General features: G+C 40.7%; 1 protein-coding gene across 1 annotated transcript in view; it reads left to right on the top strand.

Annotated features, from left to right (window-relative positions):
* The window catches only part of SDK2 (sidekick cell adhesion molecule 2), a 1,526,639-nt gene that overhangs the window by 1,361,018 nt on the left and 139,696 nt on the right, over positions 1-25,925 (top strand). The window lies entirely within an intron of this gene.

The following is a 25,925-nucleotide window of genomic DNA, read 5'->3' as shown; positions in this document are numbered from 1 at the left end:
TTAAATTAAAACAAAATTAACTAATTGAAATCAAGTTCTAAAATGCTTGGCTTTTTAAGACCAGTGTAATACTTATTAGTCCATTAAATCCAGGAAATGCATCTACATTCCCTAGTCTCCATCCCTACTTTAATGTCACCACATCTCACTTCCTCATATACAATATTTAGCACAGCAAACTTGAAACAATGTTCATCAGTTTATTGTATTTGTTTATACAATCCATTCATATTAGACACATCACCTAATATCTGAAAGATGACTTCCAATCCTTTCTTCCAGTTTCCTACTGGTTTTGCCTATACAGAATTATAGGCAAATGTCACATTTAGCAATTTATACTAACTTTTGTATCACAGTCCACATTCACTTTTAATTTATATTCTTTAGCCATGACAGGATAGCAGAAAACTTTCACTTTACTTTTATAAGAACAAAAGTTACACTTATTACACAGATGTGTGCCTATTCTGTCACTGCAAACTCTTTTTATAGCTTTCTTTATAACATAGTTTTTGCTTCAAATTTTGTGCTTATAAATAAATAAACTTTGATTTTTCCAAATTCAGTTGTCTTGCATTTTTCAAATTATTTAAAATGTGCCACTTTCTTTTCCCTGTATTCTCTGTTAATTTTGTATACCTATTATATCTGAGGGTCATTCTCAAATCATGTACCCCTTTGTCAGTGTTATTACTATAAGTTTTTGGAAAAGATAGGTGCATCAGCAATTCCTCTATTGGCTGTTACTTTTGACTTTTGTTTATCTCATAATGTCATACTACAATTCCCATCTCCTAAATCATCAGCTAATCAGTCTAACTGCTTATTAGATTCAGCTTCACTGGTATTAAGCTATGGAATATTAATTTGCCCTTTCACTATCTTTTTATAAACAAAAGGGGGGGTTGCACACTTGACTAATATAAATAGGTATTTTTGTTGCTTTTGTCTTATATAATCTTATATTAAGTTCACCTTCTTCAGATCTTATAATATAAATATCTAAAAAAATCATTCTATTTTATGATACAGCAACCTTAAACTTTAAAAAATCAAACGTACCAGTTAAATAATTTGTTAAAAAAAAAGTTCTTGATGGACCTTCCTTAAAGCAAAAGAAATATCAACATGTTTTGTAAAATAATAAAGTTTTTAAGTATATATTGCTGTCTGATAATACATGTTTTTCTTCCCAGTTACATAACAACATTAGTATAGTTGTGTACAACAGGCATAGCCACTAACATCTGTATCTACAATATTTTCTGAAATAAAAACACAGTATTCTTAAAACCATTTCTGTAAAAGCACAGTAATTATTAATTTCATAATTTGTTAGGGTTGTGTGTGAACTCAGACATTGTCTTATCCTAATTATGTAGTAAAGCATATTGGTGGTTTCTGAGTTGCTGCAGTTCTTTCTTGTTTTGCTGTACATTGTAGATTGAGCTCAGGATTTACCTTTTGTCGAACCTTATTTTATACATTTTCTAGCTCACATCTGTTGTCACTCATACACAAATACAGCAGCTGAGTTTAAACATATTATGGGCAGAAGTAGAAACGATGGAGTAGGAGGGAGGGAGGGGAGCAAAGATTAGGATTTCAGACAGTAATCAGGACTAGGTTTAGGTTTGGGAGGTTTAAGGGAGATGGGAGTAGGAGAGGAGTTAGGCAGAAAGGGGTGGTTTTGGGTTATAGAGCAAGAAGGGAGTTTAGGCTTAGGAAGCAGTTGGAGAGTTTAGGGTTATGGAGTGGGAGTGAAGTTTTAGGGTTAAGGAGTGATGGGGACTTTAAATTGAGGGAGGGAGGGAGGGAGGGAGGGAGGAGTTGAGTTTTCAGTTTAGGAGCAATTGGAAATGTAATGGTTAGGAAGTGCTATGGTTAGGGTTAGGGACCAGGTATGAGTTTTAGGGTTATAGTAAGATCTTTGTTAGAGTTATGCAGTTCATCAGAATTGGGTAGTAGGAGGACTGGGTAATTAATTAAGGTAAGGCTAACAGGATTTAAACCACTTGCCATTTATAGCAAGTGACAGCAAGCAAGTGTGTTGTGAGGTGCAAGCACATGTGCACTTGTAGTAGACCTTGAGTCCCACGATAATGCTGTATATAGTTTATTTTTTATTTTTTTATGCTTTACTCCCCTGTCCATATATGCTAATTCTAACCCTGCCACTGCCCCAGCCCAACCCTAAAATTACCTTATCAAACACCGTTTCCCAAAAACACCACTTTTCTGACAAATTATGTCTGAAGGTTTTATTATTTTATTTTTATTATTATTATTTTTTGAGCAATTACAAAAAGAGATTTTTTTCTCTTTGTGATTGGTTTTGTTTTTAACTTTTTTTATTGTAGCAAGTTTTATTGTGTAGAAATAAATGTAATGTGCACTGATGATTCTGCACATTGACAAATGATAATAGAGTCATATATGCACACGTATATACAGTCGTGTGTAGTGCAGATACACTGGATCCCCAGACTTGTTGTAAATTTTGTTTTAAATTTTCACAGTAGCCCTTTGTGTCATACTGTTATGTGCCATTGCTCAGTTCCATGACTCCTTTTGCAACTGTCATTTATTTATTTTATTTATTTTACATTTGTTGACCGGGATTGTCCGACTGAGCTGAAGAGCCCTTTTTCAGTGGAGGCCCAGGGAGAAAAACTCCAACATATTATACAATTTTCATTATAAATTGGCATTAAACAGCAATGTTACAGGATTATTACAAGGATCATAGTTCAGGTGGTGGTAGTCTAAAAATAATATGTTGAAAACCTGAGCTCAAAATTTTAAAGTTTATCAGAGTTACAAACATTACTTAAAAATATATATGTAACTAGATATACGTAACTATGTATCTTATGGTTCCCACAATCACAATGATGTTTAAAGTATGCTGTCCATTTGAATTTGTTGTTCTGCAGAGTTATGACTTTAGCTATGTATAAATTTGGTATGACGTGTTTAGGGTACTCATTTTAGGGACCATTCTATCAAACTGCTGGATGCTGTTGTATCATTTCCTTTGTAAATGTTATTGCACGTTTGTTTTTCACAAATCAAATTTTGGATCTGAGTTGTACGAAATCAGTGTCATCATTCAGTTGGTGTTCCATAGATGGTATGTTGATAACTTTAAGCTCAAAGTTACAAGTTTTGGCAGACAAATGAGTTTTAAAACTGATTTTACTTTTTTATGTTTTGTTGGTGTTTAAGTAAAACTTTCATGTTTTTTTGCCAGGCTTGTAAAATTTTATTTCTGCCATTTTTTGTAAAATATGTAGAAGTTGACTGCAGGGTTGCTTTTTCAGTGATATGTCAGAATTTGTAGTGAGGGGAAAAATGTCCATCAATGAGATTTTTGAAGGCTGTGAGGGTGAGGAAATCTGGTAATGTGAGGTCTAAGTGGTCTTTTCATCCTATATTTGCAGCAGATTTGACACACACTGAGATTGAATGTATGTATGGCTTATTGTCGAACAATGTAAAGAAACACCATTCGAACATAAACCAGCAAAAGTAGCAGCCACTGAAAAATCAGTAGGTCATACCACAAATCATCAGACATAATAATTACTGGCTGAAGAAAACACTTAATAAAAAAAAATCCAAACTATAGTTTCTTGGCTCCAGAAAGCAGCTGCTTAATTAGCATAAACCACATAGCAAATAAGCAAAAGCTACTAACAAATATAATCATCTCAACAAATTTGAATTGTGACACTTTTGCACATAACTTCAAGTGCTGTAGTTAAATCCTCTTCCAGTTGCGCACTGTTTGTACAGGAACTAATAACTGTTCCATACAAACTAAACATGGCAACTCGCAAAGTCTACTTTAAAGATTTTCACTGTAAATTATGTAAAAACTATCAAATGTAGGAATCATCTATGCAAAGTTAAAAGTAAAGCTTAAAATTGTACTGACAAAAGGCAAAACTTTGTTGTTCAAATAAAGCAAACAAATACAGTAAATCAGTAAGTTAACAGGATAGTGATCAAACACAGTAAACTAAGCACTGATCTTAAATTTTAATACTGCAGTAGTATTTCAAAACAATGCTAAAATAAAATTAGCGTGTCTGGAGGGCTTTGCCCCTCTAATCCCAGTATGGGTGGAGAATTCTCCAACTTACTTAACAAGACTGCTACATAAATGCCACAAAAGGGAAGTAACCTATATACCCATCAGTATTGTTCCAAACAGCAATCAGAATAGAGAGCAAGCAACAGCAGGATGGAAGAGCGTTTTAAAAACTGAACCATATTATATATTATGTGCGTTGATTATTTTAACCATAAGTAAGTAGAAAGTCATTGAAACTGTCTAGAACAGCAAACTACATGGTCACATGCCTACAACATCATGGGAATACCCATCTCACTACTAAGGCAACTTTGTGTAGTAAAAACTGATGAAAACTGTAAATTGGTGGAACAAGCAAGTTGCAAAATAATTTGACTAAACCACAATTTGAACAATCTTTCACTCACTCTAATATAAATATATATATATATATATATATATATATATATATATATATAATGTGCGTGTGTGTGTATGTGTGCGTGTAGATGGACAGCACAATGGATAGTGGTTAGCACTGTCACCTCACAGCAAGAGGTGCTCCGGTTCAGTTCTCGGCTGGGGTCCTTCTGTGTGGAATCTACATGTCCTCCCTGCGTTTGTGTGAGACTTTCCTCTGGGTGCTCCGGTGTCCTCCCACATTCCAAATACATGCAGTAAGTGGATTGGACACACAAATTGGCCCTAGGTCTGAGTGTGTGCATGCAAGTGTGTGGTGCACCCTAGGAGAAGGGTTGGCATCGGGCTAGCAACCAAATCCCATAGGATTTGCTGTGGAAACCAGGAGTGCTGAAGGGTGCTCATTGCCCGATGTGCTGAATGCACAGGAGTGAATCCAGGATCTAGGTGTGTGTGTGTGTGTGTGTGTGTGTGTGTGTATATATATATATATATATATATCTATATATATATATATATATATATACATATATATATATGGGGCTACTTCATTTCATTGAAAGCTTATTTCACTGAAACTCAGCTGCCTGAGCACAATTCACTGAAAGCTCACTTCACCGAAAACTCATTTGACTGAAACTCATTTCGTAGAAAGATATATGCCCTGTTCCCCACTGTAGTGTGATCCTGGCATTAGTATATATAGTAAGGAGGGTGTAGGGGCGTGGAGGCAGCACAGCCCCCCACATAGTCTGGATATATATTGTCTTCTGGAAAGAGTTGTTCATTCAACTTGTAAGTATCCATGTCTATAGTTTACAGTGTTTAAAGTAGGTGGGGGGGTTACACCCACCACACCCTCCAATGTGGAGGGCTGTGCCCCCACACACCCCTTACTATATATATATATATATATATATATATATATACTAACTCCGGGGTCGCACTACAGTAGGGACCAGGGCATATACCTTTCTATGAAATGAGTTTCAGCCAAATGAGTTTTCAGTGAAGTGAGCTTTCAGTGAATTGTGTTCAGGCAGCTGAGTTTCAGTGAAATGAGCTTTCAATGAAATGAGTTTCAGTGAAATGAGTTTTCAATGAAATGAAGTAGATCCATATATATATATATATATATATATATATATATATATATATATATATATTTGAATGTATGTATAGTATAGTTTCAGCACTTCGATTAGTTGAATGCTTATTTGTTCCACTGAGTTAACTGCTATGATTTTACTATGATTTTACATCTACCATTGGTGATATCTACTGCAAGAGTAGTTTCTTCAAAGCACTATGGTGTCTGAAGGTAAGTAGGTTAGAACTGTATGTGTGAATGCTTATGGGTTAGGGTTAGGGTGAGGGTTATGTAAGAGGAGAGCTTTAATGCTGCGCATGTAATGTGTGTGTGTCCAAATGTGTCCTTTAGTGGTGTTGCTAGGAAAGGGTTTTTTTGCATGGTAATGTGCAGGGTGAGGATTAAGATTGTTTTGCATGAATAAGGAAAACTTGAAATTTATCAAATCTGGAGAAACACAGCAGTGGCAATGGGACTCAAATAGGTTGATTTATATACCAATCCAAAAGTTAATGTTAAAAAGTTCTTAGAGTTTTAAACAATTACACTTGTTTCACATGCTAGCAAGGTAATGTTCAATAACCTGTATGCTAGAATTCAACATTGTCTGGATCAATGATTTATTGATTCTGAGATTCAAACTCAGAGCCTAATAAGGCCATTTAAGAATTTGAGTAATAACTATACCAGAAGACAATTTCAAATTAGCATCCTACATATCTAAATATTATTTAAAATACTGTTGTTCGTTCAAATTTCCAATAGATAGATCTAAGAAATTCAACAATCTACCAGCTTTTCATTGAAAAAGTAGACTTTAACCTTGTTTTAACTGATACTAGCTTGACTAGACAATTGTCATTTGTTGTCTGAAATCCATGACTTATAAATTTGATTCCAATCATTGCTGGGTAATTATCATATAAACATTTATACATCAAAATTAAGTCTTCTGTCAACAAGCTATATGTTGTAGAGTATAGGAATAGATTCTGAAGCCTTTTCACATAAGGCATAGTCTTGTAACCTCTCATTTGTCTGGTCAGTGTTTTCTGTAAACACTACTGAGTGTTCTCTTGTTTAATGCTATATGAGCAAGATAATGCCCCATATTCATTAATTGGGCAAAGAGGAATGTCAGACCGATGTAATAAAACACTTTTGTCCCTGTTGGAAAAACAATGCAGTAAGTAGGCCAAATATCCCACTGATACAAGTTGGAATTACAAGGGGCATAGGTGCCAGAAATCAAATTGCCTACATCCACTGGATATTATGGAAAGTGACAAGAGTTGCACAAAATTATTTATTTATGTTTTTTCACTGATGTAAAACCTTTGACTTCATGGACCATAAAAAAAAAAAACTTCTGGCAAATTCTTAGGGAAATTGTAATGCTAGGTCACCTTATTTGACACCTGAGGAATCTATATGCAGAACTAGAAGTAAAGGTTCAAACCAAATATGTATACCTGGGAATGGAGTGTAACAAGTCAGTCTTTGTCACCATACTTACTGAATTTATACACCAAGTGTTTCTTGCAAAATGCTGGGTTGAATTCCCCTAGATCTGGAATCAAATGGCTGGAAGAAATATTAACTACAGATAAAGAGATAATACCATGCTAATGACTGAAAGTATGGAAGAGTTCAAATGCCTGTTGATGAAGGTGAAAACACAAAAAGACATTGTCAGCAAAGATCCTTACGGTCAATGCTATAATTTTTTTTCAATAATAACATAAAGCTTTGAAATGGAGTGTAAGTAATGCTGTGTGCAGGAAGACTGATATTTTTTTCAGCAAAAACTTTATTGTCAACAACAAATTTAATTATTTACAAGGTAACAATGTAATGCACAGCTTTATACAAAATATTTATATTAATAAATAGACATAAAGCCATAGCTCGTTATTCATTCTTGTAAGATAACGAATATGTCTTATTATTCTGTTTATAGTAAACCTCATTGTTATCACTATAGTACAGATGATACAAGTCAAGTTTTAAAGTGTTAAAGATTTAATACTTTGTCAGTAACAACGGCTGCAGATACCTCCATATTTAATGCATACCAAGATTTAATACTTCGTCAGTAACAATGGCTGCAGATACCCCCATATTTAACGCATACCAAGCTGCCCATTTTTGTTTACCTTTTTCTTTTAGGTTTGCATTTTCTACACTGTCCTTGAGAGCCCTTTCCCACATAATTATTTTCCAGTCTTGTACTTGAGGCACACCCTTGGATTTCCAGGCTCTAGTTATGATTTTCTTAGCTGCAAATGTCTTCAAGTTTAAAAAAAATTCCTGTTAATATTGTTCATGTCTACCTCAGGAGCATACCCAAGCAAAAACAATGCAGGTGTGATAATTACTTTACCTGGTCAGATAAAATCGTACTAGTGTTGTATTACCTCCTTTAACTGATATAAATCTGGACAGCATCAGAAAATGTGGAGACAGTCACCTATACACCCATCTGAGCACCTCCAACATAGCAGTGAAGCTATCAGGTACATATGGGTGAGCTTGCTAGGTACATAAAAATACTTAAAAAGGCAGAGCCAGCCAAAGAATTGATAATGCCTAGACCATGTTTCATAGCTTGGATGCAGCATTCTCTTTTTTCTTTGCCCACTGGAAATTTGAATACCCAGTTTCCTCTCCCATATGTACCTATATGTATTGATTACTTGGGATTTGTCATTAGCTAGGTAAGAAAATTGATGCTTTATGACAGTGGTGTTTGAGAAGACTTTTTTGAGTACTGTGGAGATCAAATCAGTCTTTTCTTTGGAAGGTCTGATAGTAAAAGTAAAATTCAAATACTTTGAACATGAAACTCAAACACAGGATTCAGTAGCGAAGATACTCATGCTGAAAAAGACTGAAGGCAAAAGAATAAAGGGGTGGCAGAAAACCTGTGGATAGTTAATATTACTGAAGAAATGAGTACTAATTTCCAAGAACTTAAAAAAGCAGTTGTTCATAGGTTCATAGGTAGGTATAAGGTATTAGACCAACAAGGTTCCCTGGCTTATGCCACCCAAGAAAGTTAATTTCCTGTGCCCCTGTCGAGCCACAGAAGTGATCCCCAGGGTGTATTTTCTATTGCCCATCCACTCATCAAGATTTTTCTTGAAGAGTGCTAATGAGGAACTTTGCTTGACATAGATGGGTAGCTTGTTCCAGAGTATAGGAAGTATCTGGGACAGGAATGTATCCCTCCAGCATGTCCTGTTTATTGTGGTGACAATATTTAGTTCCCTAGAGCATGTAGCTCGGAGGGATTGGGATTTCTTTAGGTGTAGCATGTCCAACAGCTCTGGGTTTAACATAGCTTTATATGTTAGGCAGAAATCTCCTTGGAGTAGGTGATATGCTACAGAGTAAAGCTGGAGTTTTTTGAGATGGTCAGTGTAGGGCATCTGTTTGAGGCCAGTAATCCACTTTGTGAGGTACTTCTGAGGCCTTTCCAGCTGCTGCAGATGTTTTGTGAGGTACATTCCAAAAGGGGTGTTGCACTCTATAATGGGTCTAATGAATGCCAAGTAGAGGGGAACAATGACCTCTTTTTTCCTGGATGAGAATCCTTTTGTGATGAGGTGTGCCACATAGAAGGATTTCCTGACTACTGTGGCGATGTGATTATCAAATGAGAGAGACTACTGTCCACCTGGGTCCCAAGGTCTCTTATCACACATTCGGTGTTAAATAGACTGCCATTTATGTGGTAGTTCATGGGTACTGAGTTTTTACCAAAGGGGATGACAATGCACTTTTTGGCATTGAGCTTGACACCATGCCTCTGACACCAGGCATCTATCTCAGTGAGGCCCTTCTGTAGGATGTCCACATCATTTGGGGACTCGACTATGGCTTCTAGTTTGCAGTCATCTGGGAACTTCGTTAGCCAAAAGCCTTCTGTGTTAGCCTGTACGTCAGAGAAGTAGATGCCAAAAGCCTTGGCGAGGTCAGAATAGGCTGTGTGAACCACCTTACCCTCATCTACAGCTTTGTTGACTGCCTCAAAGAAGTCGATCAGGTTCAGAAGGCATGATCTGCCTTTCACAAACCCGAACTGGGTGGGGTCCAGAGTCTGGAGGTTACCAATGTCTTTGTTTATGAGTTCCATGATGATACGTTCCATGGCCTTGCAGACCAGGCTCGTCAGGCAAATAGGGCGATAGTTCCTAGGATCAGTGTTGGCTCCCCCTTTCTGGAGTGGGATAACTGTTGCTGTGCGCCATTCAGTGGGCACAAAGCCTGATGTGAAACTATGATTGAACATGGTGCTTAGGTGGGGAGCCAGTTCATTCTGAAGTTTGTGTAAAACACAGCCTGGGCTGTTGCCTGGTCTCATGGATGCTGTGTTTTTGGTTTTAGAGAGTTTAGCTTTTACCTGCATAGATGTGATTACAGGGACTCTGCATTCTTCCTGTATGGATATGGGCCCTTTACAAGGTGAGAGGGGGGGGTAAAGTTAGCACTGAACCTATCTGCCAGGATGTTGGCAATATCAGTTGGTTCTATAATTTTCGTGCCGTTGTGCTGTAACTCAGAGCAGATCTGGGTGTTGCCATTGAGAATATGCCAGCAAGCTAATGTCTCAGTCTCTGAATGAAGGAAAACCCCACAGAAGTTGTACTGCCCAAGATACATTCTACAATGAAAGAGGAAGAGTCCATTCTCGAAGAAGTAAGGACAACAGCAACGAAAATGAAATCATGGAAAGCAGCAGGCTCAGATGAGGTTACGTAAGATAAGATCAAGATGTTGGGTGAGTTAGGGGAGAAGTGGCCCCTGAGGGTACTCATTACAGTATGGAGAGAAAGGTGTATCCCAGATGACTAGAGAATAAGTATTCTAGTGTCAGTGTATAAGAACAAATGGGACATTTATAACTGTGGGCAATACACAGGTATCAAACTAGTGTCACACTGCAAGAAAGTTCTGGAGAGGGTGATAAACAAATATGGAGAGCATTAGAAGGAATGATGGCATTTGAGCAGATGTTCTTCGTGTTTCACTGTTGCAGTCATCACATTTGGGTTATCCCTGCCAGGATAGCCCTCAGCCAGCCCGAATCCCAGAGGCTTAGTATTTCTGCGTTGGTTGCTGTCACTTGAGGACTGACGTCAGGTCATCAGTAGTATAAAGTAAGGCAGTCGACGCCATTACATCAGTCTTTCTTGCCATGGAGATCGAAGCAGAAGCAGTTTTCACGAGTGCCAGTCGGCCGCTTCCTGAGTTTTCATCTCCAAATTGAAGTTGAAGTCTTCTAAAGCTAGATATCCCATTGGGGATCATTTTTTCTTGCACTAACCGATGTCAGAAAAAGTTAATAGTTGTCTTACCTGTGGAAAGCAAATACCACACAGAAACTTCCACTCTTACTGCGTCACTTGTTTAGGCCCAGACCACGATGTCCCTCGTTGTCGCTTCTGTGCTTTGCTCAACGCCAGAACTGTCCATTGTCGGGCCCTTATTGTAGCCAGATATTTCTGTTTACAGTCTTCGAATTCCTTTGGTAAGCCATCTGACAACAGATCTTCCGAAAAAACGTAAAGATAAAGACAGAGACAGACCGCACAGGTCCAAACCTACCAACGATGCTTCTGTTAAGGTAGTCGTTGCTCCTCCGGTACTCAGTGAGGCACTTTTTCAGCCCCTGATGCCCGCTTCTGTTGATTCACAGGCTGCTACCGAGACCCTTTTGGAGTCTGGTATGCCGCAAAACTTTTCTTTGACTAAGGGTCCTGCAGTCCTATCTACTTTGGATGGGTCCAGAGCCACTGAGCAGGCACTGGCTTCCAACGAAGTCCTCCACACTACCAAATCTTGATACAAACCGATGTCTTCTTTCACGACTATCACTCTTTCAAAAACGACCGAGTTTTTTAGGCCCAGGGTTTGAACCACACCCAAGAAACTGATGACCCACTCTCAGGCACCTGCTACCTTGCCTCAGTCTCAAATGCTTAAAATGGCAGAAGACCTTATCATGCTGATCAGGGGAAGCCAAACTACCCCCTCAAAAGGAAAAAGAGATCTGTCCCCTGTAGTTTTGTCTGAACAAGAGTCCAATGAATCTGATGCATCTAACTATGAAGACGTGCAATCCCTCTCCACTTATGAGGATTCCGATGCAGAGGACTCCATTCCTTCAGCCTCTCCTCCAGAGGATTTTTCCTTTTGGGAAACCCTGCATACTTTAAGGGAGCATTTCCAATGGGAGAGTCAGGACTACCCTCAATCTAAAAAGAGACTCAGGGAATTCTTCGATCTTCCACAACACAGACCCTTGGCCATCCCCCCAGTCCTGGATGCTGTGGATGATGTTTTCCTTGAATCCAGCTTGACTCCTGATGCCCTACCTCCTGTTCCCAGAAAACCAGACAGGTACTATAGTGTCCCTGACTCACACAAATATCTTTTTAAAAATCCAACAGCTGACTCTGAGGTCATTTTTCAAGGGCCAAAAGGGATTAAAGCAACCTCTGCTAAGAATCCCACACCCTCAGACAGGGATTCCCGAGCATTGGACAGATGGGGTAAAAAAGTATACACCTCAGCTACTCTTACTATCAGGGCACTAAATTGTCAGTTCCATAAGCTGAAATATCAGTAACATACCCTGGAACTCCTTACACAAAAAATGTCTTCCTTTCCTGTTTGGGCAGAATCTAAAGATTTACAAGACTTAATGCATTCTGCAAGCCAAGTAACTAAACACACTTTGCACTGTGGTTTTGATGTCCTAGAAGCTTCTTGCAGGGCAGCAGTCTGGATCTGTCATTAGAAGACATGCATAGCTTAAGGAACAACCCCTGCCAGACCATGTAAAATCTAAATTGTTGGATGCCCCCTTGCACAAAGATTACTTATTTGGCACTAAGGCAGAAGAGTTCTTAAAAAGATGGAAGAAAAAGCAAAATCTAAGCAAACAGTTAAGGATTTCTTACAAGTCCAGCCCCCTTGGTTCAGCAGGCATTGTCCCTCCAAGCACTGGTCCTTTCCTGCTCCGAGTAAACCAGCTCAGCCTAGGCCCTGTGGAAGCAGACCCCCCAGACAGCAGCCCAAGGGAATGCAGAGATCTAAGCAGTGGACTACCTCCACTTCAAAACCAGGGAGTTCTAAGCCACCCCCTTATGGTAAGAACTCACAATGACTCACCTCCTCCTCTGTCCCCCTCTTCCCACCTTCACTTACCCCTAGGAGGAAAACTCTCATTTCACTCAAGCACTTGGGCCACCATAACCAAGGACCAATGGGTTCTGAACATTGTGTCTCAGGGATACAAATTTTCCTTCCATACCCTTCCAACACCAAAATGGTTCCCAGATCTACCATCAAATCAGTGGGCAGAGGCTCAAAAGTAAATCCTTTCCGTTCTCTCTATGAGATCAGTAGGGCATGTTCTTGCAGAACAGATAGGCCAAGGCTTCTACTCCAGACTTTTTCTGGTGCCCAGAAAAGAGAGCACCTGGCACCCCATCCTCGATCTATCAATTCTAAACACCTTCCTGGTGATCCCAAAATTCAAAATGCTCACCCTCCAGCAGCTGCTACCCATCGTCTCCAAGGATGCTTGGCTAGTCACCCTAGATCTAAAAGAGGCCTACCTTCACATTCCTATCAGGGAATCATGCAGGAAATATCTCTGCTACAGGGCAGGATCTCAGCACTTTCAGTTCTCTGTGCTTCCCTTTGGCTTATCTACTGCTCCCAGAGTTTTTACAAAATGTCTGGCTCTGTCCATTGCCTTTTGCAGACAAAGGAATATCCAGATTTACCCATACTTAGATGACTGCCTTATTCAGGCAGACAGCCAGGAAAAGCTGCTCAAGCACCTGGCCTTTGTAAAGTCCCTACTAACCTCCCTAGGGTACACAGTCAATGAAAAGAAATCCAAACAGGTGCCCACCCAAAGGATAATCTTCCTGAAAGCAAGTCTGGACACAGAATCCCAGATGGCATTCCTTACACCAGAGAAACACATTTTCCTGACAACCTACTTCTCTCAACTAGCCACCAGGCCCCAGCTATCTGCAAGGAAGATCCTGCAAGCTCTGGGGTTCATGGCATCTTGCATACTACTCATTCCATGTGCCAGACTGTACATGAAGAAACTTCAATGGTACCTAAAGAGCCTTTGGTGTCAACACTCTCAAGACCTGGAAACTCTTCTACCTATAATTCCTTGCCTCAGAAAGGAATTTCTTTGGTGGGCAATAGCATGCTCTAACAACAAGGGACTGCTCTTCTCCCCACCCCCACTGCCCAGACCCTCACCACAGACACATCAGACTATGCTTGGGGTGCACACCTGGATGGCAGGTGCACACAGGCCCAATGGAGCCCTCAGGAAATCCCTCTGCACATCAATCAAAAAAAGATAATGGCTGTGTAGTATACCTTGATAGCTTTCAAACCCTTTGTCTCTCCAGGGGTTCTTCTGATCAAAACAGACCACACCACTGTGATGTGGTATATCAACAAGCAGGGAGGGACTCACTCCTACCCTCTATGCAGGCTGGCCATGACCCTTTGGCTCACAGCCTCTTCCATGCAACTACACCTGTTAGCAAAATTCCTACCAGGCTGTCTTAACTCTCTGACAGACCAATTAAGCAGAAACCTTCTAGACCCACAGGAGTGGCAACTCAACAGGAGGACCTTCACCCTAATAACTCAGAAATGGGAAACCCCGAAGGTCGACCTTTTTGCCTCCCACACCAACCATCAGCTCAGAAAATTCTGCACCAAGGAACATCACTGCATGGCTTGGAAAGTGGATGCCCTTTCCTTCCCCTGGGTCAATCTATCAGTCTATGCCTTTCCTCCCCTACCTCTCATCCCCAGGGTACTGCTCAAAATAAGGAAGGAAAAGCCAAGGACCATTCTTATAGCTCCAGATTGGCCCTGACAACACTGGTACCCCTTGCTGCGCAGCCTGTCCCTGCTGCCTCCATGGCATCTTCCTCAGATTCCAAACCTCCTGACCCAGAGGGAAGGGGAATTTATGCATCCCAAATTGCAAACACTCAATTTGGCAGCTTGGCTTATTCCCTAACCCCGAACCAATCTGCCATTCTAAGTAAACAGGTTCTGGATGTTATCCATGAGGCCAGACGTCCTAGCACCAGAAAGTCTTATGCAGATAAATGGAAAAGGTTCTGCATCTGGATCCAGGCTAAGGGAGCCAATACGGCACAGCCCTCCATCCCTCTCATCCTGGATTACTTAGCTGACCTACTACACAGTGGTCTCTCTTTCTCCTCTATAAAAATTCATGCCTCTGCTATTTCTGCTCATTTTCCTACTGAGCAGCCCCTTTTCTCACACCCTTTGATCAAACAGTTCCTCAGAGTGGCTAGAAACTTGAGGCCCCCCAGAAGGCCACCAATGCCAGCTTGGGGCCTTAACTTTGTCTTGGAAAAGCTCACCCTTCCCCCTTTCCAACCAGCTTCTTCTGCAGAACTAAAATTTCTCTCCTGGAAGACAGCATTCCTTCTGGCCATCACTTCAGCCAGAAGAGTCTCTGAGCTGCAAGCACTCATGCCTGTGGAACCCTTCATCATCTTCCATGCAGACAGGGTATCCCTCAGAACTAACCCATCCTTCATCCCCAAGGTGGTGTCCAGTGTGGCTCTCAACCAATCCATTCATCTGCCCATCTTTTTTCCTAATCCCCAGAACAAGGGGAAAGGATTCTTCACTGTCTAGATGTGCACATACAGCTCAGATTCTGTCTGGACAGGACTAAATCCTTCAGAGAGTCTGCTCAATTGCTGGTTAGCTTTGCTACAGGGACAGAAGGCAAAGCCATTTCCAAGCAAACCATTTCCAAATGAATAGCACACTACATCCATTTCTGCTACAAACAGCATGGAAAGCCCCCCCCCCCCAAGGGGGTCAGGACACACTCCACCAGAGCAGCCTCCACCTCTGCAGCTTTCCTAAGAGGAGTCCCCACCATGGGCATCCTTGAGGCTGCAACCTGGACATCAGTTCACACTTTTACCAAGCATTACCACCTGCCTCTTCTCCAAATCCAGGGCAGGGTTTGCCTCTGCAGTGTTGCAGGGCATCCTAGCCAGCCCCTAGTTTCCTTGACTGCCTCCACCCATTTCCTCAGCTTTGGGAATCTACCCAAATGTGATGACTGCAACAGTGAAACACTAAGAACATAGTACAGTTGTGTAGATGTTCGAGTGTATTCACTGTTGCAGTCCTGGATTCCCTCCCTCCATCCCCCTTTATTCTCTTTCTTTCCTTACAAGGGGCATATTGGTATTTATTTTCCACTGGTGGGGTTCTTCCACCAGAACCTGGCTTCCTACTTTGGGGACTCCTGACAGGTTAGGGCAAGAAAAATTGATGTAATGGTGTTGGCTGCCTTACTTTATACTACTGATGACCTGACGTCAGTACTCAAGCAACAGCAACCGATGCAGAAATACTAAGCCTCTAGTATTTGGACCAGCCGAGGGCTACCCTGGCAGGGATAACCCAAATGTGATGACTGCAATAGTGAATACACTCAGACATCTACATTTATGGTAAGTGTACACAACTGTACTTTCTGATTCAAGAACAACTCACCCAATGTTTGCAGTGAGACATATAATGCAGAAGAAGCTAGAGATGAGGAAAGAATCCAACTAGGCATTCCTAGATTTGGAGGCAGCTTATAAGAAGGTACCAGAAAAGGTGATTTAGACAGTCTTGTAATGGTTCCGTGTCCTGGTAGAATTAGAGGAACCTGTGTACAAAGACTCAATGACACAAGCATGAACAGTGTTCAGTTTCACAGAGGGGATCTAAGTGGAAGTGGGTGTGCATTAATTTTCATACCGGTAATACATCAACAACACTGCTGTATGCAGGCAATGTGGAATTTCAGGTAGACTCAGAACAAGAGCTTACAATGTGGCATTATAAGCAGACTCTGGACAAGAACTTCAGCAAATAATAGGGGAATGAAATGCAAAACTGAAGGTTCATGGGATGAAACTGAGTACAGATAAGACAGTAGTAATGGCAGTAAACAGGGTTAATCAGAAGAAGCTGAAAAATGAGATAGACAGGAAAGTAGCAGAACAACTGAACAGCTTCAGTTATCTGGGAGGGGAGGTTGTTGAGAAAAAAGTATGAATGAAGAGGTCAGACCTTGAATCAGAGGGACTGCAGCCAACTGCCACAGAGTCAAGGGTAGTGCATGACATAAGGATGCCAAAGAAGCTGAAAAGTTAGGTGTACAAAATAGTTGTGCTACCAGTACTTTTGTATGATACAGAAGCCTGAGCAGTGAAGGCAGAGCAGTTGAGGAAACTAGAAGTGATAGAGGTGAAGTGCCTGAGATGGGTGGAGAATGGGCCTTGTGGGACAGATGAAGCAATGAGGACATCAGATCAGCCCAAGTAGAACCATTTGCACAGAAGTCAAGCAGAACATATTATGGTAGTTCAGACACATATGCAGGAAAGCAGAAGACAGCCTGGTGAAGATGATTTGGAATAGACAGGAAATGAGGGTTTCAGCAAAGAGATGGATGGTTTGTCTGAAAGAAGACCTGCAACTGTCAGGCATGACTGTCTAAGAAGGTAGGAGAGAGGAATTAAATCGAGAGAGATAGCAACAGTTGACATGACACCCTGACCCCATGTTGAAATTGGGAAAAAGGGGTTGATGATGATGATGATAATATGATACTGTATTGATGATTGGATGGGAGATAGGAAATTCACCCCGGGGATCACCTCAGTCGCCCTGCTAGACAAGGGTCCAGGGAAGTAAATACTGTGGGAAGAAATAGCCAGGGAATTGTTATGGCTAGGCTTGTATAGGCCCTAGGGCCGATAGCCTACTACCAACCTATGAACCTATGAACATGTCATAATATAGCCAGTTTATTACTGGGGCGGCCACGGTGGTGCACGGTTAGCGTTGTTGCCTCTCAGCAAGAGGTTCTCCAGCTCAATCCTCGGCTGGGGTGCCTTCTGTGCGGAGTCTGCATGTCCTCCCTGTTGTCTCGTGGGTTTCCTCCGGGTGCTCCGGTTTCCTTCCACATCCCAAAGACATGCTGTAGGTGGATTGGACACTCTAAATTGGCCCTAGGTATGAGTGTGTGTGTGTGCCTTCTGTGGAAGGTTGGGCACCGGGCTGGCAACTCGACACTGTCAAAACTCTACTGCCAGTCATGAGCGGATAGGTGATCCGCTGTGGTGACCCCTAACCAGGAAAAGCCGAAAGATGAAGAAGATTACTATGCAGTCAAGTGCTTCTGCTGTAATCTAAGATTTCAAGATCAAAGATGTCACTCACACACACATATAGAATCACACAAACACACACTGACACATAGGATAAGATTTTCTGATGAATAAAGATACCTGTTTTACTTGCATGGCTGCTAGGAATAAGTAAGTATATCATCAAAAGACTTGACAGGTGGATTTGTGAAACTTTCTCATTGCACAGACTTTACTACACATTCTAGTTCTACTGCAGATCTATAGGATCATCATAGGCAATCCATCCAGCAGACTTCATCAAAATAAAGTAGAAGACCACACAGCATCTCACAATGTAATATGCCAGTTCAAATGTAACAGTCAGTTGAAGAATACTCTGCTAAGCAGCCTGCAACAGCTAGATGCCTAGAGCAATCTCATTTTCCAGAAAAATACATTTCCAAATGATAAAATAGCAGATTCAATAATATGAGTTTTAAAACCAGCTGTAAAAAGCAGATAAAAAGGTACATATTATTTTTGAGAGTCCTAGTTGCAAGGTCAAACCAGTAATTAAGTAAAACCCAGCAGAAGAGAGGCACAGTTTGAAGCAGCCTAGAGAAATAAAACTTTATTATGCTTAACTGATGACAGCCATGTAGCATGGCTTGCATGGCATTGCAGTGCGCATGCTGTAAATGTCACTGTATAATGTATACAAATGGTTGTTGTCTAGGAATCCCTAATGCTCACTAATATCACGATGTTATAAGCTTACATTTTGTCCTGGATTACCCTTCTCTTTCTGCCTGTATCTGGTTGGCTGCACATTGTCCAAGAGCAACCCCCATCTTTCATATCAGCCAAATGTATGCTCCTTACACATGCATAAAGCAGCCAATATGAGGTAAATGAATGCTTGTTCTTCATGAGGTACCGCTTTCCATTTCCATAGTGTTACTGATGCTAATTGTCCAGGGGACCCCCCTTCCCATTTTATAAAACAGTGGTCATGGCACTCCACTAAGTTGCTCTAATATGCATTGCCTGAATCCCTTGCACCAGAGTGTATCGTTAATATGCTGCATTTGCAGCTATTTTAAATGCATTTAGCAGTCTGCTGTCTCAGCACAGCATACTTATACATACTTGTATAAAAGGTACATATGCATGCAAACATCCAGTTGATGCATGACAGTATTATACATATATAGTGCAGGGTAGCAGCTGCAACTACTAGTGGGCCTATGTACATACACTTCCTTGCTATGGCAGTGAAACAGGACAAATCAGGGGCATAATGATGTATAAGGGAGAGGGTCTGGGGCTGAGTCAGGAATCACAAGAAGCTGTAGTGTGTCATAGTATTATTACATGCATCTCATTCTAATATTAAGTTTCCCTGACATGTGAATTGGATATTGGGCTTGGTTGGTGCTATAAGTGAAATAAACATTGACATTTTATTATGCTGTTAACATAAAGATTATTTTTCTGTGTTTCTAAATGACACTGCTGATAATTCAACCTGTTCTGAGTGCAGGAATAAAACATTTAATAACTCAGAAGGGTAATGAAATGTATTTTCATCTAGAAATAGTACATTGTTTTGGAACACAAGGTGATGGCAAATATTTATGAATATATTGCCCATGCTTCCCTGCAAAGATATTCACCATACATCATTTTTTTGGAAGGACACTTTTGCTAGTGTCCTGATATGATACAGAGAGTTTAATTTCCTGGATTCTGAAGTCACAGTCTCAAACACAAATATTTCAAAATGCCAAAGTGCATTAAGGATCGCTCACTGCACTAAATTGCCCGTTATCATTTCTGTTCTATGCACCCATATTGTAAAGTCGATGCATTTCATCTGGTCTAACTATAATCAAGGGAATAACAGGTGTATTTTTTTTACTGCTGTTCAGATGTGTCATAAATACAGTGTTTGTTAACTTACCCTAAAGCTAGAGGTAATAGTTTTGTTGACTGTTTTTAAACTGTAGCTCACATGGAATTCTAAGATGCGTTCTGAAATATTGTAATACACCTTCCCTCAGTACTGACAAAGGGAGCCAGCATTACATAGATAGTAGACTTAACAAAGGAAGCTGTAACATGATGGTAAATAAGAACTTCTCGGCCCACCTAAACTATTCACTTCCCTACGTCTCCAAATAGGTGGTGATCATACTTCTCAACTGTAGAGATTTTTGCTGAATGTCCAGATTTTTGCCTCATGTCTTTCATCCATTTTTCATAAAATTGTGTTTCTTTTGGCAAATCAGTGGCAAATCAATAAAGACTGAAGTCAGAAACTAATGACAGACCTTTGAGTTTTGGACTTCATACCCCTCAGAACATTCATGCTAATGCAAAGCCTGCTGTTCTATCAACTTTCTAAGTTTGTAAGAACAATATTTAAAAATTGTCCCTATTTTTGGGCCTTTGTCCCCCCCATTATTTATGGTTTTGTCCAGATTTCTTGCTCTAAGAGGTTGAGAGGTATGGCATACTTAACAAACAGTCCCCCTCCCCAATTACTAACACCTATGGAGTTTCTATCCTGCATACTCCTGCATTCCCTACTATTGTATTTATTGATTTGCATTTGTTTTCTTCATATTACTACCTCTTCAGGAAGACTTTCCTTACCCTCTACCATCCTTGCTGTGAAATAATTGTCTCCCTTAGGTTGTCTACCTCAGCTAGTACTATGACAACAGCAAACAGTCTACTGTTGTGCAAACTCTACCAGGATGTGCTCCTGTGTCACTGGAATATTTCTGTTAGTGCATACTTTCCCCCACTGTTCTTCATATGCTGCAAATTTTTGTTTTCAAAAAAGCAGCAATCAAATACTTCATATATTAGTGTAGGACTGTGATTCACATTTTAGTTTGTTTACTCAGTTTAGAAATTATTACATGGGTGACTCAATCTTATACTATAATCTAATAAGACATTAGTACTTGGACACAGTACAGGTGGTAATGTGTAGAGATATTAATAGCTTTCATTCCTCACCCATTAGTCCTATCTATGTTAAATGCAGGTGATCTGGAGACATTCTACTAGCAGAAGGTTCTTACTGATTAAGTAAGCTGCTCGCTATTGTAACAACTGTTTGGAGTGACCATAAAGTGGCTTGTTGATTACAAATCATTTCAGTCACAATTATTTAAGGATTCATTTTTCGTTTAGTCAGCTTTTATTTACTGGATGAACACGCTAAGCCTTAGGGACATATTTTCAGGTACAACTCATGAGAACATAAATGAAGAGCAGAATAAAACAGCCATGAGACACACCTACAATACTGCTATAATATCTGGGAAAATACAGTAAACTATGATTAGCAGTTGATCAAGTGCAAAGTACAACAGCCATGACACAGTTACCTTAAATGCCAGCTTCCAGCAAGAAGGGTAGTGAAGGCATTCTGTTTTACTAAGCTGCATGTCTCTTAGAAGATGTAATGTATGATATGAATTATACCTTTTTCATTTGCAGAAGTGTTCTAAAATGCTATCACTTGGCAACATATGCCTTGCAGTTGAATACTGAAGGTGCTTTTAGTAATTTGCCTCTTTAAATATATGCATGTAGCAGACAGAACATCAGGTGAAAGGTTAGAATAGCCTACACATAATCAGATATTCTGACATGATTAGCAATCTGGAAAAAACTCAGACATGTCTTTTGTATAGAATATCAAGTTGAAGAGATAACTTTATCTCACGTGTAAAAAAGGAAACACATGAAACTCATAGAACAGTAAAAAAAAAACCTTCCAGTGGATCTGCCGTTGTGGCTGTTATCTGCAAAACAGTTTGGGGAATGATATTTAATTTGCTGATAAACATTTCTTTGTGAGGTTGTATAACTGTGTGTATATATGTGATTTAGTCTCAGGGAAGCCCATTTACTGTTGAGATAGAAATGCCCTGCTATGAGGCTGCAGGGGCTTTCCTGCAGATATGAAAAGAAGAGAATAACTCCTCTTTCAAGTCATCGTCTTTTGTGAACAGAAAGATTTTCTTATGATGTAATTTAGAATTTCACTTTCAGAACCATTATTCTGTAAGTGTATATACACTAGCTGCATTGAATTCCCTGACAACACCATAATAGAATAGGGGATTTTTAAGCTGATTTGCTAAATGGATTTGTTAACCTTCCCTGTGACTATTACTGACTCGTATGTTTAGGTTTTCCCAGCTTTTGTCTGTTGAAAGTAAACAGTAGCTTGGAGAAATGTGTGTGTGTGTGTGTGTGTGTGTGTGTGTGTGTGTGTGTGTGTGTGTGTGTGTGTGTGTGTGTGTGTGTGTGTGTGTGTGTATGTGTGTGTGCATATATATATATATATATATATATATATATATATAGGTTTACTATCAAAGTTCGGAAATGCACCTGTACGAGTAGTGTAACATCAAAAGTATAGTTTCAAAGATGTTCTTCGTGTTTCACTGTTGCAGTCATAACTGTGGGGTATTCCTGCCGGCAGGCAGCCTGAGGTCGGCCAGAATTCCAAAGTCTGGGTCCGGCTGTACCAGCAAGTACCCTGACGTCAGAACGTAGAGGTATAAAGCTGACAGCCGACGCCATCTTCTCCAGTCTTTCTTGCCGTGCGGTGGAAAGCAGCTCGCAATTTGTTGGTTGGCGGATTCCGGACAACGTGCTTTGCTTGTCGTCAGTCCAAAGTCTTCTTCTTCTCTTCTCAAGCTAAGTACCCCGTTGGGGAAACTTTTTTCTTGTTCCTCCGATGTCAGAAAAAGTTAATAATTGTATATCGTGTGGAAAACAAATACCTCATAAAGATTTCCACTCTTACTGTCTTCCTTGCTTAGGCCCTGACCATGACGTTTCTTGCTGTCGGTTTTGTGCCAGGTTTAATTCTCATACTATTAAGCGTAGGTACGATTGGGCCTTGAATTATTTCGGTAGACGGTTCAATTATAGGATGTCGTCAGATACTTTACCGACAACTGGAATTCACAAAAAACGCAAGGACAAGGATAGGCCTCCGAGGTCCAAACAGGATACTTTGCAGCCGGAGCCAGCTTCAGGTTCGGCTGTCATCAGTGAGCCACTTTTGCAGCCCCTGTCGTCAGCCACTTTGGAACCGATGGCCGACACGGACTCCCATGGGGAGCCAACTAGGCCCAATATTTTATCTGCTGCAGGACCTTCGGACGTCGCTCCTTCAGATGGGTCCGGAACCGCTGTGCAGGTACCGGCTTTTGAAGGGGTTTTCAGGCCTTCTCATATCACTATTACTACAAAGACAAAGGCAAAGTCAAAGACTCCAGTTAAGCCAACGGTTTCTTCTCAAGCTTCTACGGATTCAGCTCCCAAGACCCAGAAACAATTATTAAGGATGGCTGAAGATTTTCTTACTATGATTAGGGGTTCTCACCCCCCTCCTGAAAAAAGGCCTAGACAGGATATTCCTTATGATTCCTCTGATCAGGCTTCTGTGTCTTCAGTCTCTTCCTCTGACCAGGATTATTCTTTTCCTCCTTATGAGGATTCTGACGCAGAGGACACTATTCCCTCTGCTTCTCCCCCTGAAGATTTTTCTTTTGGGGAAACCTTGCATGAGATGAGAGAGCATTTTCATTGGGAAGGTTTGGATTATTCCGCTACCAAGAAGAGACTTAGGGAATTTCTCCTTCTCCCACAACACAGGCCTTTGGCTATTCCTCCTGTTCTTGATATTGTGGATGATGCTTTCTCTGAAGCTAACCTGAATCCTGATTCCTTATCGCCTGCTCCTTCTAAGCCGGATAGATTTTACAGAGTACCTGATTCCCATCAATTTCTGTTCAAGAACCCCTCTGCAGATCCTGAAACTATTTCTCAGGGCTCCAAGGCTGCTAAGGCCACTTCATCTAAAAATTCTATTCCCTCTGAAAAGGATTCTCGTGCCTTGGACAGATGGGGCAAAAAGGTGTATACTTCTGCTACTCTTTCTATTAGAGCTTTAAATTGCCAGTTTCATATGTTCAAGTATCAGCAATTTCTTTTGCTTGTTTTAAAACAAAAACTTTCATCCTTACCTGCATGTGCAGAGGACAAGGAATTACAGGATGTATTGCATGCAACTGAACAAGTTAGCAAACATAGTTTACATTGTGGTTTTGATGCCTTGGAGGCTTCTTGTAGGGCCGCTGCCTCTGGTACTGTTATCAGGAGACATGCTTGGCTTCGAGAGCAGAATTTACCTGAGCAAGTTAAGGCTAAATTGTTAGATGCCCCTGTTCAGTATGATGTTTTGTTTGGATCTAAAGCTGAGGAGGTTATTAAAAAGATGGAGGATAAAGCGAAATCTATGCAGACTGTTAAAGATTTCTTGCAAGTTCAGCCTCCTAGATTTTCTAGAAATTGGCCCTCCAAAAATTGGTCCTTTCCCACATCTGACAGGCCTCAAAGGGGAAGATATAGATGCTCCAGAGGTCGGGCTCAGGCACAGGCTTCTTACAGGTCCAGACAATGGACTGCTTCTTCACCTAGAAGGGGGGAAGACAGATCTCAATCTCAAAGGAAGCAGACCCAATGACTCTCTCTGTTGGGCTTCAGGTCCTCTTTGCCTGGAAGCCCCTCTCGGAGGAAAACTTTCTCTTTTCTACCAAAATTGGACTCATATTACCCAAGACAAATGGGTTTTGGACGTGATTTTAAGAGGTTACAAATTCCACTTTCATTCTCTGCCAAGGTCTATCGGTTGGCCAGATCTGCCAAAACATCAATGGTCAGAGGCCTTAAATCAAGTGGACGCTTTATTGGCCGTGAGAGCCATAGAACCTGTTCCACTATCAGAGATGGGAAAAGGTTTTTACTCAAGACTATTTCTGGTCCCAAGAAAACAAAACTCATGGAGACCTATTCTGGACCTTTCAGTATTAAACACCTTTCTGGAAATTCCAAAATTCAAGATGCTTACTCTACAACAACTTCTTCCAATGCTCTCCCATGATGCTTGGATGGTGACATTGGACTTAAAGAAAGCCTACTTACACATTCCCATCAGGCAGGAACGCAGAAAATACCTCAGATTCAAGGCAGGTTCAAGGCACTTTCAATTCTCTGTACTGCCCTTTGGCTTATCTACTGCGCCCAGAGTCTTTACCAAGTGCCTGGCTCCAGCAGTAGCTTATTGCAGACTCCAAGGGATTCAGATTTACCCCTATCTGGACGACTGCCTTATTCAGGTGGACAGCAAAGACCTTCTATTTCAACATCTGCATTTTGTTCAACGTCTTCTCCTACTACTGGGATTTTCAGTGAACACAAAAAAGTCACATTTGATCCCCTCTCAACAAATTATCTTTTTGGGAGCTCTTCTAAACACAAGCTTGCAAAGGGCCTTCCTCACTCCAGAAAAACAAACACAGCTGGCCTCAATTTTCAAAACCTTGGCTACTTTAACTCTGCTCACTGCAAGGAAATTCCTGCAGGCACTGGGCTACATGGCTTCTTGCATCCTGTTGATTCCAAATGCAAGGCTTCATATGAGAAAACTTCAATGGTACCTAAAGAGTGTATGGTCACAGCATTACCACAGTCTGGACACTATGATTCCACTGATTCCCTGCCTCCAAAAAGAGTTCATTTGGTGGTCCAGGGCTTGTGCTTTAAACGAAGGGAACCCCTTTCGTCTGCCTCAACCTTCTCAGATCATAACCACGGATGCTTCGGATTATGCTTGGGGAGCTCATTTTCTAAACATTTGCCAGCAGGGCTCTTGGACAAAGAAGCATCTTCTCTGGCACATCAACTTGAAGGAAATGTTGGCAGTCCAAAATGCTCTTCTAGCCTTCCGGAATCTTTTGAAACCAGGGCCTCTTCTGATTCATACAGACAATACCACAGTCATGTGGTACATAAACAAGCAAGGGGGCTCTCACTCTTACCCCCTTTGCAGACTAGCCATGAATTTATGGGACACAGCTCTAAATCTGAATCTGCATATTCAAGCTCAATTCATTCCAGGAAAACAGAATCTCTTAGCAGACAGCCTAAGCAGAAAACTTTTGGATCCTCACGAATGGATGCTGGACACCAACTTATTCAGCAGGATTAC

Source organism: Protopterus annectens, chromosome 10.part0 (assembly GCF_019279795.1).
Source record: "Protopterus annectens isolate FY-2018-M chromosome 10.part0, PAN1.0, whole genome shotgun sequence".
Taxonomy (NCBI): domain Eukaryota; kingdom Metazoa; phylum Chordata; order Ceratodontiformes; family Protopteridae; genus Protopterus; species Protopterus annectens.
The sequence above is the reverse complement of the archived record's forward strand: the minus strand, read 5'-3'. Positions and strand labels throughout refer to the sequence as shown.